Source organism: Pelophylax lessonae, assembly GCF_965119305.1.
Source record: "Pelophylax lessonae genome assembly, chromosome: 13".
Taxonomy (NCBI): domain Eukaryota; kingdom Metazoa; phylum Chordata; class Amphibia; order Anura; family Ranidae; genus Pelophylax; species Pelophylax lessonae.
The window spans coordinates 61,706,669-61,721,997 of NC_138780.1; the positions used below are offsets into that span (position 1 = coordinate 61,706,669).

At 42.2% G+C, this 15,329-nt stretch overlaps 1 protein-coding gene across 8 annotated transcripts in view; it reads left to right on the top strand.

The window, feature by feature from the left end:
• The window catches only part of PACS2 (phosphofurin acidic cluster sorting protein 2), a 1,277,570-nt gene that overhangs the window by 312,095 nt on the left and 950,146 nt on the right, over positions 1-15,329 (top strand). The gene's annotated exons all lie outside the window — the stretch shown is intronic.

Sequence of the window (15,329 nt, forward strand, 5' to 3'; positions counted from 1 at the left end):
TAACAAATGGTGATCACAAATATATTTGCTTTTCTCTTTTTGGCCATAAAATCAGTGCACTGATAGTCTTTTAAAATCAAGGGGGGGAATCCTGCGCTTAATGGTAGATGAGTTCACTATAGTGAAATGACATAAGTAAATGACATAAGAAAATAGCAGCTAGAACACTGGAATCATAGCAGTCCCATTCAGTATATAAATCAAGTAGTGCAGCGCTATGAACAACAAAATAAATTGTGCTTAAAAAAGGATAAAACAAATGCAATATGGTGACATAATATGCATCAGAAACGTGAGTCCATTCAGCACATGGAGATATAAAGAGTCCACTTAAAGAATGAATATCCCAAGATGTGGAAAACAGGATGGAAAACAGGCACCCGTGTAGATAGACAAGGTGGCAGCTTACCACAATGCGTGGGCCTCCAAATTAATGGAAAGGCCACTGAGAGCATAAGATGTTAGCTCTTATGGGCTGGACTCTCTCCTCTGCACGAACAGACAAGGTTTGCACTTCAATGATCCTCCGCCTATTCATAGGTCCAGGAATGACTCCGGAGTATATGGCAATATGTGGAGGAATGAAGATAACATAGTGTACTCCCGTATGGTAAAAAACACAGCTTTATTATAGATTCTACTTACAAGAGGATGGATATGTACAAGCGACTGAGTAAAAAGCGGCGTCCCGCTGTAGTAAGCATGCAGCCGGCGTCCTGGGGGCATGACAAACGCGATGTCCGGAACCTCCCACGCAGTAAAGTCTCCTCTTCTGTACAGGTTTTCAAAGAACTGGTACTGGGAGACCTTGAAAGGATCAAAATAAAAAAGCCGCCAAACAACAACTCTTTACAAATTGGGTTGCAAGCATTGTGTAAACACAAGGACATAGTCATCCGCCCGGCCGACAAAGGCGGTGGTATTGTCTTGCTCGACAAGGATGACTATGTCCTTGAGATGAATAATATTTTGAGTGATAGGGACACTTACCAAATCCTTAATAGGAACCCAACAATTAAATATAAAAAAGAGCTTCAGGTTCTTGTAAACCAAGCCTTTGATAAAGGCATCTTGGAGAAGGAGAAATTATTCTTAGTACCTTTGGCTCCCCGCCTGCCGGTTATGTACTTCCTTCCAAAAGTACATAAAAATCCTATAAAACCTCCCGGCCGCCCTATTATCAGCGGGATAGATTCCCTTTGTTCCCGTGTCGGAAGATACGTGGACCCCTTTCTCCAACCATTGGTATCGCAGATGCCCTCCTACCTTAAGGATACAACACATGTCCTCAATATCATTAAAGATATCACATGGAAGGAAGGCATGATCGTGGCTACAGCGGACGTCATGTCCCTGTACACGATCATACCACATCAATTAGGATATGAGGCAGTACAATACTATTTGAACACTCTTAGTGGTTTAGATAGAGTACAGATTGAGTTCATTCTTGAGATTTTGAACTTTGCAATGACTCACAATTTTTTCTGGTTCAATAATACATATTTTTTACAATGTCGTGGTGTGGCTATGGGGGCAAAATTTGCCCCCAGCCTGGCCAATTTGTTTATGGCCAGGTGGGAGGAGGATGTCGTCTATAGGGACCGGCCACCCCAGCTGGTGCTGTGGCGTAGGTACATAGACGACATCCTCCTCCTATGGGATGGAGATCAATGTTCCCTTGACCAATTCATGTCTACCCTAAACGAGAATAATAGAGGCATCAAACTTGACTGTACCAGTAGCACAACCAGTGTCAACTTTCTGGATCTTAACCTGGTAGTTGAAGAGGACAGGTTGGTCACTTCCACCTTCTTCAAACAAACCGACCGTAATAGCTTCATCCCAGTTGACAGCTGTCACCATAAATCATGGTTACAAGCTGTCCCTAAGGGACAGTTTATGAGGCTACGGCGGAACTGTACCCATCTTGACACTTTTCTCACACAAGCCTTGCAACTCAAAATTAAATTTTTGGACAAGGGCTATCATGCTGACTCCCTGGATAAGACCATCAGGGAAGTAGCTGATATGAACAGACATGACCTATTAGCCCCACGCATTAGAAACAATGATTGTCAACCATTCAAAAACTGCTTTATCACCTCTTTTAGCTTACAGCACTACGAGGTTAAGAAAATCATACAGAAACACTGGACAGTTATTAAAAACGACAGAGTATTGGGTCCGGCTCTCCCAGACCGACCTAATGTTATTTTTAGAGGTGCTCCATCACTACGACACCAGGTGGCCCACAATGTTATTGAAAAACCAGAGAGGCCCAGTTTTCTACCTGAACTAAAAGGGTTTTATCCCTGCAAGAGATGCAATATTTGCGCCTTAAATGTATTTAAAGGTAGAAAGATTGAGAAAATTAGGTCCCATGTCACCGGGAGAGAATATCCGATAAAATCCTTCATTACATGTTCAACACAAAATGTTGTGTATTTACTTCAATGTAAATGTGGGAAGCAGTACATCGGACGAACCCTGAGGAATATGCAAATTCGCATGGGAGAACACGTGGCAAATATTCGTAAAGGGTTCCCTGGCCACAGCGTGTCAAAACATTTTGACCACTGTCGACACAAGGACCCCAGAAATACGTTGTTTGTGGCTTTTGATAAGTTTACCCCTAATTGGCGAGGGGCGAACGCAAAAAGGGAATTATCTCGCGCCGAAACGCGATGGATTTATATTTTGAAAACCTATGTACCTCATGGCCTTAATGTCGAATGGGACATTAACTGTTTCATTAATAACAGTTAGTGTTGCCAATGACAGGAAAGGTAAAACTATGTTTTTCTCTTTCATTATTATATGGACTCTATTGGAATTTTATTATATTTTTATTTTTTTATTCATCATTATTGTTTTCATTTATCAGCAAGTGGTATTTAATCCTTTACGGTACCTTATTGATTTGTTAGAGATTATTTTTAAGTCATTTAGATGGATTGTATGTTAAAGGGAAAAGTGCTGCAATTCGTTTTCTGGCCTGGTCTCTTTTTTAATACCTTTCCTGTGACAATATTTTGTTTGGCCACCAGATGGCGTTTTCCTTATATCGGTGGTATTTTTATAAAGTCCCCGTTTTTTATTTATATTTCTTTATCTCTTTACAATTCTGATTACCGCGCAAGTGGTAGTAGCCTCTGTTTTTATATTTTTAGTATATTGAGGACGGCGGATTACTCATCTGATCTGAGTTTCGTGTCCTCTTTGATCACTGTTGTGTCTCCGGACACTTCCGCCCTCAATGGCCAGACATCGGGTGCGTCACTTCCGCCCTTCCTCGTCCGTGATTGGACGAGGTCCCGGATGTAATTACTGTATGGGGTATATGTGAGGCGTGCCCGCGATGTCCGGTAACCACGCCCCTGACGACGTCACTCTGACGAAACCGGTCAAGAAAGGGAGGTTCCGGACATCGCGTTTGTCACGCCCCCAGGACGCCGGCTGCATGCTTACTACAGCGGGACGCCGCTTTTTACTCAGTCGCTTGTACATATCCATCCTCTTGTAAGTAGAATCTATAATAAAGCTGTGTTTTTTACCATACGGGAGTACACTATGTTATCTTCATTCCTCCACATATTGCCATATACTCCGAAGTCATTCCTGGACCTATGAATAGGCGGAGGATCATTGAAGTGCAAACCTTGTCTGTTCGTGCAGAGGAGAGAGTCCAGCCCATAAGAGCTAACATCTTATGCTCTCAGTGGCCTTTCCATTAATTTGGAGGCCCACGCATTGTGGTAAGCTGCCACCTTGTCTATCTACACGGGTGCCTGTTTTCCATCCTGTTTTCCACATCTTGGGATATTCATTCTTTAAGTGGACTCTTTATATCTCCATGTGCTGAATGGACTCACGTTTCTGATGCATATTATGTCACCATATTGCATTTGTTTTATCCTTTTTTAAGCACTGATAGTCTTTTACCATCCAAATGAGCATGATTTTAAATGTTTTGTGCTGATTTTATTTATATTATTTATTCTTTTTGTTTTCTTTATCTCAATCATACAGTACAGGACATGGGTATCTTACTCATACAAATCCTTAAAGTTATAGCCGGCAACCCAATAGCTTCTTCATGTAAACTCTCTATTGGTACATTATGGAGGATATAGAGTCCAAAAGTGTGAATGTTTTTCGGCCGAAGCCTTCCTCATAGCATACAAAAATGTAAAATAAAATCTCATATATATATATATATATATATATATATATATATATATTTCTCTTACGTCCTCCGACAGTCGCCGCCCACTCATACAGTCTTCACTAATGGGGTATTGACTTCATCTCCACAGGAGTAACTAGGTATAAGACTTGTTAAAAAAAACAGAGCTTTTACATAGACACACATATGGGGGCTGTCCCACTGGTCCAATACCCCCCTGATATCAGCCCTTGCAGCTCAGTTTGTCTTCTGCCTAGTTAAGGAGTAAGATAGGCTTCCCTGTGCTGGGGCTTCAGTCTCAGCCTTCTTCTTCTATTTTGTGATTTTATTTACTGCAAATGTGTTTTTTCTTTGCACTACTAGCTGTTTATTTTGTCAGCATTAGTTAGTCAGATCTTCGGATGAAGACAGCGTTTGCGGAGCTGGGAATCGGACTGGTCGTCCTGGTCTTCCAGGACAGAGGGCCTGATAGAATCCCAGCCCGCCATCGAGCCTTTAGCAGGCTATGTGTTCGCCCTGGCCTCGCAAACGACCCATCCCTGTCCTCAGGGATGCAACCTGTGAGGTGGCTACCTTGCCTGGACGTCTTTTCCACAGTTCTCCGTGCACTGTTAGCATCCTGTGTTTTTTGGCTGACGCACCCCTGCCATCTGAGGGTGGGCGGTTTCCCGTTGATGAGAGGCACCCCACGCCATCAGATACAGGTAAGTACATTCTGTGTGGGGCCTCTGTCTGGGGCTGGCAGTCCTGTGTGTCTGTGTTATCCCCTCATGTCTGTGCGTTTTTGGGCTCCCTAATCCCAGTCCCTGCGGGGGTCTTCTCTCACAGCCTGTGCATTGTGTGGGTTTGTGGAGGTCCTTCTACTGTGTCACTTTAGGGTGCTTTTTGGAGGTACAGACACGTGTGGCGACTGCTGCGGGGTTAAAAACCACCGGTCCACCATTTTAGGTGTGGGCAGCATGTCTGGCTTCACCATGGGTGCTTATACAGCATTGTATGCGGTGTATTTTGGCGCCTTGTGGTGCCATCTTGTGTGTGGCAAACGTTAGTTCCGAGCACATGTCGGCGGCCATTTTACCGAAGCCTCCCATTACTTTCCATTGGCAACCATTTTTCCTTAGCCTGAAACCTCAGTTCAGTCTCCTGCGGTGACATCACTTCCTCCTTTTACTTTGGAGTATTCGGCTGCGGTGGTAACACTTGTGGGGGTCTGTCTGCTGTCTCTTTTTACTTGTGCAATCCTTCTGGCTATCAGTTTTCCTAATTGAGAGTCTGTGTTTCACAGTCATTGAAGCGGTGTGCTGCGGGGATCCGCGGCGCGCTAAAAGGGCCAGTACCTTTAACAAAAAAAAAAGGATTTCGGTTTTTAACATGGATTCTCAGGACAGCAAATTTCCCACAGCCCTTGTGGGGGATTCAGGTTCCCCTGAATCCTCTGCTCGGTCTACTTTATCTGCTGCAGTGGCGACTTCGGTGTCCAAAGTGGAGATTCTGATCTCTGAACGTGCTGCCAGGAAAAGGCCTCGTTTGTCCTTGTCTTCTGATTCTGAATCGGATATGGTTGCCATAGGTGCCGTACCCCTTGAGGGGTCTCGCTCTTCTCAGTCTGAGGGGGAGACGGAGGTTGCAGGGGTGGATGATTCCCCCCCGGGACGGGCGAGGACCACGCAGCTATGGATGCGCTGATTCTTGCCATTAAAGAAACACTACATTTAGAGGATGAGCCCAATCCTCCGTGCATTGTGTCCTCTTTTGGCACACACAGGACCCGCAAGGCGGCGCAGGTGTTGCCTTGCCCTGCTGAGTTTCACGCTACTGTGAATGATCAATGGCGTCATTTAAAATGCACCTTTGTGGTGGCAAAAAGGTTTCAACTCCTTTATCCCTTTGCGTCTCCTACAGATTTGCGCGTGTGTGGCCCCTCAGGTGGATCACACTATGGCCAGATTGAACAAGGCCACTCTAGTACCCACGGAGATTAACTGTCGCCTGATATGGTTAAAGATCTGGTCGGCTGACCAGACTTCAAGAAAAACAGTGGCTGACATCCCCTATGCGGGGTCTCACCTGTTTGGGGAATACCTGGATGAATTGGTTAAAGGGGTCACTGGGGGCAAGAGGACTCTGCTGCCCCAGAATCCTAAGGGCAAGTTTTTCCGCGGTAAGCGGGGCCCCTCCTTTCGTGCCTTCAAGGCACAGAACAAAGGGAAACCCTTCAAGGGCCCGGGTGGCCAGAGAAAGCCCTGGGCGTGCAAGCCCAAATATGGCCAGGCGGGTGCGGCGGCCCAATCCACCTCTGCCTGATGGGATGCCCTCACCCGTTTCAGGGGTGGGGGGACGTTTGCGCCGTTTCCTCCAACCTTGGCTGCTCAGAATTCCGGACAGATGGGTTCAGGAAATCATTTGATCGGGTTACAAGATCGAATTCCTTTCGCGGCCGGCGGACAGATTATTTCCCTCAAATCTTCATTTGACCCCAGGGCGGTTACAGGACCTGCATCGGGCGGTGCAAGATCTCCTCGCCCAGGGGGTGGTCGTCCCGGTGCCTCATCGGGACAGATTTCGGGGGTTTTACTCGAATCTGTTTACCGTGCCCAGAAAGGAGGGCAAGGTGCGTCCGATTCTGGACCTAAAAGCTCTGAACCGCTTTGTACACGTTCGGAAGTTCCGCATGGAATCGCTCCGTTCGGTGGTGGCCTCCCTGAGTCCAGGCGAGTTCCTGGCCTCTATCGACCTGAAGGATGCGTATCTACACATCCCCATTTTCGAGGGTCATCAGAGGTACCTCCGATTCGCTATCGCGGAGGAACACTATCAGTTTGTGGCGCTACCTTTCGGTCTCGCTTCGGCTCCAAGGGTGTTTACCAAAGTGCTGGCTCCAGTTCTGGGCCTGTTGCAGGCTCCGGGCATTGCGGTCTTGGGATATCTGGACGATCTCCTGTTAAGATCGAGTGCCAGCCAGAGCCTGCTGCGCGATCTGTCCACTACGGTACAAACGCTTCAGGAGTTCGGGTGGACCATCAACGTGCAGAAGTCGACCTTGTCTCCTTCGGTTCGTCTCCCATATTTGGGGATGGTTCTGGACTCTGCTCAAGCAAAGGTGTTTCTACCGGAGGACAAGCTCCGGACCCTACAGAACGAGGTCAGAGCCCTCCGGGACAACGAATCCTCGTCACTCAGGACTTGTATGCGGGTCCTGGGGTTGATGGTGTCAGCCTTCGAGGCGATACCGTTCGCACAGTTTCACACAAGGTCTCTCCAAGCGGAGTGAAAGGCAAGGGTGACCAGCGCTATGGAGTCTGAGGTAGAACAGTGTGTAACGAGTGTGAAGGTGTAAGCAGCCAACAACCAAACCCCAAAGGGTTAAGGATAAAGTGAAATGTGCAACAAGGGTTGAAAACGGCGCTACCTGAAAAGTGATTGATAATATAGTGCAATAATGTGCAAATGCCTTATTAAAGGGAAGTGACACCGGCAAATAATAAATAACGTGAAAAATAATAATATTTCAAAAAAGTAGAAAACCACACATATCCTTATCAATAACCACAACCGATATGGTCTGTTCGTGTGTGGTGAATTTTATCTGTAAAGTAATAATAATAGTGCCAACAAGTGAGCAATTCTTATAGTGGGTTTATTCAAATAGTGATACAGTGTAAATCAAACAATATATAATACATAAATCCCTGGTGGTGAAGTGATGGATAAAGGTGACCAAAGTGAATACTGAAGTGCTGTATTCCTTAGAAGTGTAGGTGTTGTAGTACCCCAGGTGACCACTAAGTGAGGTATATACGACCTGTTCACATGAAGTGGTCCCAAGAGGGGTGGCTAGTGGGGTCCTCTCCTTGTCCCGCAAGGCACCGGCTGGTAATCTCACGGAAAGAAAAGAAAGGGGAGCCCCATCAAGTAGTATGCAAGGTTAAACCGATGCAGAAAGCAGTAAAAACTCACGGTGAAGCTGCCTCGGATCAGTGTAGAGAGACGCCGGGAAGCTTCCGCGTTCCACGGCTCCCAAGTCCGAGACCGGAAGTGACGTAATGACGCAATGGACCCGCCCTACGCGTTTCGTCAGAGGACGTCTGCTGGAGCGGCGTCACCATCACGCACTCCCGGAATCTTTATAGTCAGCCGATGTCATAGCAACCAAACGGCTACCCGCGGCCATCTTGGTGCTCCTCAATGAACTGCCGGACGTGCGCCATCTTGGTCACCCACTCCACAAGATGATTACGCACGGCGTTCAGACATATTAAGCAATTTTTCATACGGCTGCTATGTTTCACATCATGCGCAAAGCAGCTTTCACCGGATACCTACACGGAACTAGTCTGATTCTTGTGAAGCAAAACGTACTAATTAAAAAAGAAAAAAAGAAAAAATATATGTAAAAAACTTTAAACTTTAATGTAATTCCAAAAATAAAAAAGGTAAAGGAATAAAAGTTTTTATTTTGCAACTCTTGTGTTTCAATCTCCCCGGGAGTGGACACGTGTCCTATGCTCCTTTATTTTGTGAGAGCACCCCCTAGTGTGTATGGATATATTACCTTTTATTACACATCTTTTTTGTTTATCGCGGGGAGGGAGTTTACCAGGTAAAATAGATAAAATTATATGCAATAAATGTAAAAAATATAAAAAACTTATTAAAATTTATGTTTAAAACAAAGGGATTTTATATTGATAAAAGAGAGGAATTATTTGATATTTATTGGTGAGAAGGATGTTGGACGAGAAGGTTCAAATAAGATCACACTATATAAAAATTCAGATAAAAGAATAGTGTTTCAAAGAGTAGGTAAAGACCGAAGGGGTCGCTTGGATAAGTTGATTAAAAATCTATTTTAAATACTAATAACCTAGTGAGGGATTAAAAGGAATTGGAACGTATAATAATAAAATGAAGAAACATGGTGGGTTAAAAATAAGCAGGACGAAATTAATAAAATAATCATCCATGAGGAGACTTTTAGATACTGGAAGGGGTAACAATCCTTCCCATTGTGTGGGAGGAGTCTACATGCTGTACCATATTGCAATATATAAAAACCATATAAAGGATATTAAAATATATTGCTAAAAGGAGAAATTGGATAAGAGTAAAAAAATAATAAATAACATAAAGGAGGAAACGAAGGGGTTTATCAAAAAAAGGGGCCATCTGGAAGGTGCTACAGACATGGGCCACATGTTAAAAACATATAAAAGGGGGTATAGTGGGTTTGTGCACTAAAATGAATCATACTGTTATACCCTTGTTGGGACAACTTATTCTAAAAATTCCAAAAATTCTAAGAAATTCTAAAAGTTGGTGTAAGAATTATTAAAAAATATTATAAAAAATTAGAATGCTAGGATAAAGGAAAAACGGTTTCAAACATCTGTAATAAAACAGTTTAAATCAATGTCAGCGTTCAAACCATCAGGACGCAAAGATTTCATTAAAAAGATCCATTTTGTTTCGTTTCTTGAGACCAGTCTTCTCTTGTTGCTGCCTCTCCAGTCCCCTTTTATTTTGTCAATACCATAGAACGTAAAACCTGATGGGTCCTGGGAGTGCATTTCCTTGAAATGCCTGGATAGGCTATGCTTCTCGAATCCCTTCTTTATATTTTTCACATGTTCTCTAATTCTTACGTATAGGGGACGCGTAGTTCTCCCTATATATTGTAAGTGACAAGGGCATTCGATGACATATGTCACATGTGTGCTGGTGCAAGTGATGGTATCTTTTATTTTGTATTCTACGCCTGTAGTATGTGATTTAAAATTCTTAATCTTTTTGGGTTGTCTCCTATTTGTTCTGCATGGCAGGCATTTTTGGCACCTGAAAAAACCGTTAATACTTGTGGGCAAGGAAATGGTTTTAGGTGGGTTCACCACGTTGTGTACCAACCTGTCTTTAAGTGTTGGTGCCCTCCTGTAGATAAAACTTGGTGCCTTTGGTAATATCTTTTTCAAGGTTCTGTCTGCTGTTAGTATAGGCCAGTGCTTCTTAATGATGCCTTCCAATTGTTTATGTTGTCTGTTATAGCCCGTTATGAACGCAAACTCGTATTTGTTGCTTCTTTCTTTACTTGGTTTTTCCTTTATAAGTTCCTCTCTTTTAGTGTTTCTGACTAGTTGTTTTAAATGTTCCAGATCTTTTCGTTTATAGCCCTTTTCAACAAATCGTTGTATTAGTATATCTGCTTGGATGTCAAAATCATGTATATTACTGCAGTTTCTCCTTATCCTCAGGAGTTGCCCCTTAGGAATATTCCCCAACCATTTCGGGTGGTGACAACTCCTGGTTGGGATATACCCATTCTTGTCCGTTTTTTTAAAATAAGTTTTACTGGCAATTTTTCCCCCTTCTTTAAAAAGTTCTAAATCCAAATAGGACACTCTTTCTTGGTTCCAATTACCTGTAAAGGTAATGCCATATGCGTTGCTGCTGATCTCATCAAAAAATGCTTGTAATGTTTCCATGTTGCCTCTCCAGATTAAAATGATGTTGTCTATGTATCTACGGTAATAAATTAGATCTGGTCTTTCCACGCTAAAAACCTGTTCCTCTTCCCATTTCTGCATAAAAATGTTGGCAACACTGGGGGCATACTTAGCCCCCATTGCAACGCCTTTTGTCTGTGCATAGTACTTTCCCTTATACCAAAAATAATTGGAGTTCATTGCCATTTTTAATCCTTCCAAAATAAAGTGCACCTGTGCATGTTTCAAATCTGTATGGTTAAAAAGAGCCCATTCCACACTGTCCAACCCATCTTTCTGTACTATGTTGGTGTAAAGTGAATTTACATCAATTGTCACCAAGAAATCTTCAAATGTGTGGTTTTCTACTTTTTTGAAATATTATTATTTTTCACGTTATTTATTATTTGCCGGTGTCACTTCCCTTTAATAAGGCATTTGCACATTATTGCACTATATTATCAATCACTTTTCAGGTAGCGCCGTTTTAAACCCTTGTTGCACATTTCACTTTATCCTTAACCCTTTGGGGTTTGGTTGTTGGCTGCTTACACCTTCACACTCGTTACACACTGTTCTACCTCAGACTCCATAGCGCTGGTCACCCTTGCCTTTCACTCATATCTGTGTAACCACTTTGGTGGAATCACCCAGACCTAGCTGCAAAATGGAGATTTTTAAATATATGACGTCAAGAACAGTGAATGTCGAGGAAATATTCGACCAGGACACCGTGGTACAAAGACAGGACATGGAAGGTTGTCTTAAACAATTAAAACACAATATGGAAAAACAGTTGAGGGTTTGGTGGGATATAGCCACCCTAGAGAAATATACCAGAGAGAACATAGCACCCAGGAGATTACGTTGGGACATTTCTCCCAATGACCACATCTCAGATCCAGCCCTCCTGGACAACTGGTATGCTTTTTTTAATAAATGCGAGAAAGAATTATTATTACTGATTATAAAAAGAAGACAATTCAAACTCAAAAAAATAGAGAATACCATTATACTACTCAAGGAACAGCTAGCCCCATATGCAGAGAGAGCCGAATATAAAACTAAAGAAAAGGCACTTCAGGAGGCCATACAGAAATATGACAAAACCATCCAAGCCAAAAAACAAAAAAAGTACAAGAGGGATATTATGGACTACAGAAATAGAGAGGTATACAAATGGCAATCTGATGAAATATATAATGGTCAAGGTACAAGTGTGGACCCGGTAGACATAGATTCCAGGGAATCATCTGATATGGAAGATGAGGATGGGGACACTTGGACAGAGGTTGCTACACCAAGAACCCCCAGAACACCATTAACCCCATACAATGGAGACAGAAACACTGGGGAGAGAATTAATGAACCCAGGGATATGTACAACAACCACTGGGATAACTGGAGGGATAATTCACACCAGAGAAGAGATAGAACACCAACATATACCTATGATCGAATTGATACATACAATAGATTTTCACCTCTCAGACAATATCAACAACCCAATTATGAAAGAAGAGGCTCACCCCCTAGAAGGGATTTTTTTCCAAGGGGAAACAGAGGAAGACCCCCAAGGAGAGGAGGGAGACCACAAGGGCAACATGGCCATTGGAGGAACTACGGATGGCAACAACCGTGGAGGCGCGGAGACTACCAAGGAGGCCCGAGAGAAACACGGAGACCGCAAGGAGGATATCACATCAATTGGAGAGAGGATGGGAGAAGACCCCAACAGGAGGATCACAGGAATACACCGAGACAAGGAGGGTCCGGTTTGAACAGGAGAGAGGAACCCCCCAGATCCTTCGACCACACAAGAGGCGGAAACCAAGGGGAAAACGCGGAGGGTCGAAGAAAAAGAAGAAGAGAATTTTAGGGAAAGGGATTTTTAATTTAAGCAATGTTGTTTTTAATAAAGAGGAATTGGAACTTTTAGATTTAGGCCTGAAGTATGCACCAGACAAAAATTTAGACAAATTTGAAGCATATATAGACTTACAGAAATACATAAGGAAAATTAATATTAAAAAGTTTTTTGAATTAAAGAAGGATAGAGGAACACCAAGAACAAACACCGAATTTAAACGGACCACATTGAGGAATAAGTCAGTCTTCAATCCCAAGAACCCTCAGAATGAAAACCTAGAGGTCTTTAAAAGAATGGTTGAAGAAGAAATCAGAAATCTAAAGATTAAAAATAAGAAGGAAAAAGAAATATGGGAGACTATCAAAACATTGGAAAAGAAAAAAGGGATAGTTATCAGACCAGCAGACAAAGGAGGAGGTCTGGTCATCCTGAATCAGAAGGATTACGAAGAAGAATTGGAAAATCTACTGAGTGCAGAGGACACGTATAAAAAACTGCCAGGAGACCCAAAAAGAAAATTCAAGGAAAATCTACAAACATATGTCCAAAAAGGAAGAATTCTGAATAAAAAGGAGGCCAACTATCTGAATATAGAAACGGCCAGAACACCCATTATTTATTATTTACCCAAAATACATAAGAATGAGGAAAAACCACCTGGCCGGCCCATAGTAAGCGGGATAAATTCTGTACATTCCAGGTTAGGAGAATACCTGGACAAATTTTTACAACCTATAGTGCCGAAAGGAAAGTCATATCTCCGTGACAGTAAACAGCTACTAACGGATATCCAGGATTTGAGGATTAGAGATGAAGATTTCTTGGTGACAATTGATGTAAATTCACTTTACACCAACATAGTACAGAAAGATGGGTTGGACAGTGTGGAATGGGCTCTTTTTAACCATACAGATTTGAAACATGCACAGGTGCACTTTATTTTGGAAGGATTAAAAATGGCAATGAACTCCAATTATTTTTGGTATAAGGGAAAGTACTATGCACAGACAAAAGGCGTTGCAATGGGGGCTAAGTATGCCCCCAGTGTTGCCAACATTTTTATGCAGAAATGGGAAGAGGAACAGGTTTTTAGCGTGGAAAGACCAGATCTAATTTATTACCGTAGATACATAGACAACATCATTTTAATCTGGAGAGGCAACATGGAAACATTACAAGCATTTTTTGATGAGATCAGCAGCAACGCATATGGCATTACCTTTACAGGTAATTGGAACCAAGAAAGAGTGTCCTATTTGGATTTAGAACTTTTTAAAGAAGGGGGAAAAATTGCCAGTAAAACTTATTTTAAAAAAACGGACAAGAATGGGTATATCCCAACCAGGAGTTGTCACCACCCGAAATGGTTGGGGAATATTCCTAAGGGGCAACTCCTGAGGATAAGGAGAAACTGCAGTAATATACATGATTTTGACATCCAAGCAGATATACTAATACAACGATTTGTTGAAAAGGGCTATAAACGAAAAGATCTGGAACATTTAAAACAACTAGTCAGAAACACTAAAAGAGAGGAACTTATAAAGGAAAAACCAAGTAAAGAAAGAAGCAACAAATACGAGTTTGCGTTCATAACGGGCTATAACAGACAACATAAACAATTGGAAGGCATCATTAAGAAGCACTGGCCTATACTAACAGCAGACAGAACCTTGAAAAAGATATTACCAAAGGCACCAAGTTTTATCTACAGGAGGGCACCAACACTTAAAGACAGGTTGGTACACAACGTGGTGAACCCACCTAAAACCATTTCCTTGCCCACAAGTATTAACGGTTTTTTCAGGTGCCAAAAATGCCTGCCATGCAGAACAAATAGGAGACAACCCAAAAAGATTAAGAATTTTAAATCACATACTACAGGCGTAGAATACAAAATAAAAGATACCATCACTTGCACCAGCACACATGTGACATATGTCATCGAATGCCCTTGTCACTTACAATATATAGGGAGAACTACGCGTCCCCTATACGTAAGAATTAGAGAACATGTGAAAAATATAAAGAAGGGATTCGAGAAGCATAGCCTATCCAGGCATTTCAAGGAAATGCACTCCCAGGACCCATCAGGTTTTACGTTCTATGGTATTGACAAAATAAAAGGGGACTGGAGAGGCAGCAACAAGAGAAGACTGGTCTCAAGAAACGAAACAAAATGGATCTTTTTAATGAAATCTTTGCGTCCTGATGGTTTGAACGCTGACATTGATTTAAACTGTTTTATTACAGATGTTTGAAACCGTTTTTCCTTTATCCTAGCATTCTAATTTTTTATAATATTTTTTAATAATTCTTACACCAACTTTTAGAATTTCTTAGAATTTTTGGAATTTTTAGAATAAGTTGTCCCAACAAGGGTATAACAGTATGATTCATTTTAGTGCACAAACCCACTATACCCCCTTTTATATGTTTTTAACATGTGGCCCATGTCTGTAGCACCTTCCAGATGGCCCCTTTTTTTGATAAACCCCTTCGTTTCCTCCTTTATGTTATTTATTATTTTTTTACTCTTATCCAATTTCTCCTTTTAGCAATATATTTTAATATCCTTTATATGGTTTTTATATATTGCAATATGGTACAGCATGTAGACTCCTCCCACACAATGGGAAGGATTGTTACCCCTTCCAGTATCTAAAAGTCTCCTCATGGATGATTATTTTATTCATTTCGTCCTGCTTATTTTTAACCCACCATGTTTCTTCATTTTATTATTATACGTTCCAATTCCTTTTAATCCCTCACTAGGTTATTAGTATTTAAAATA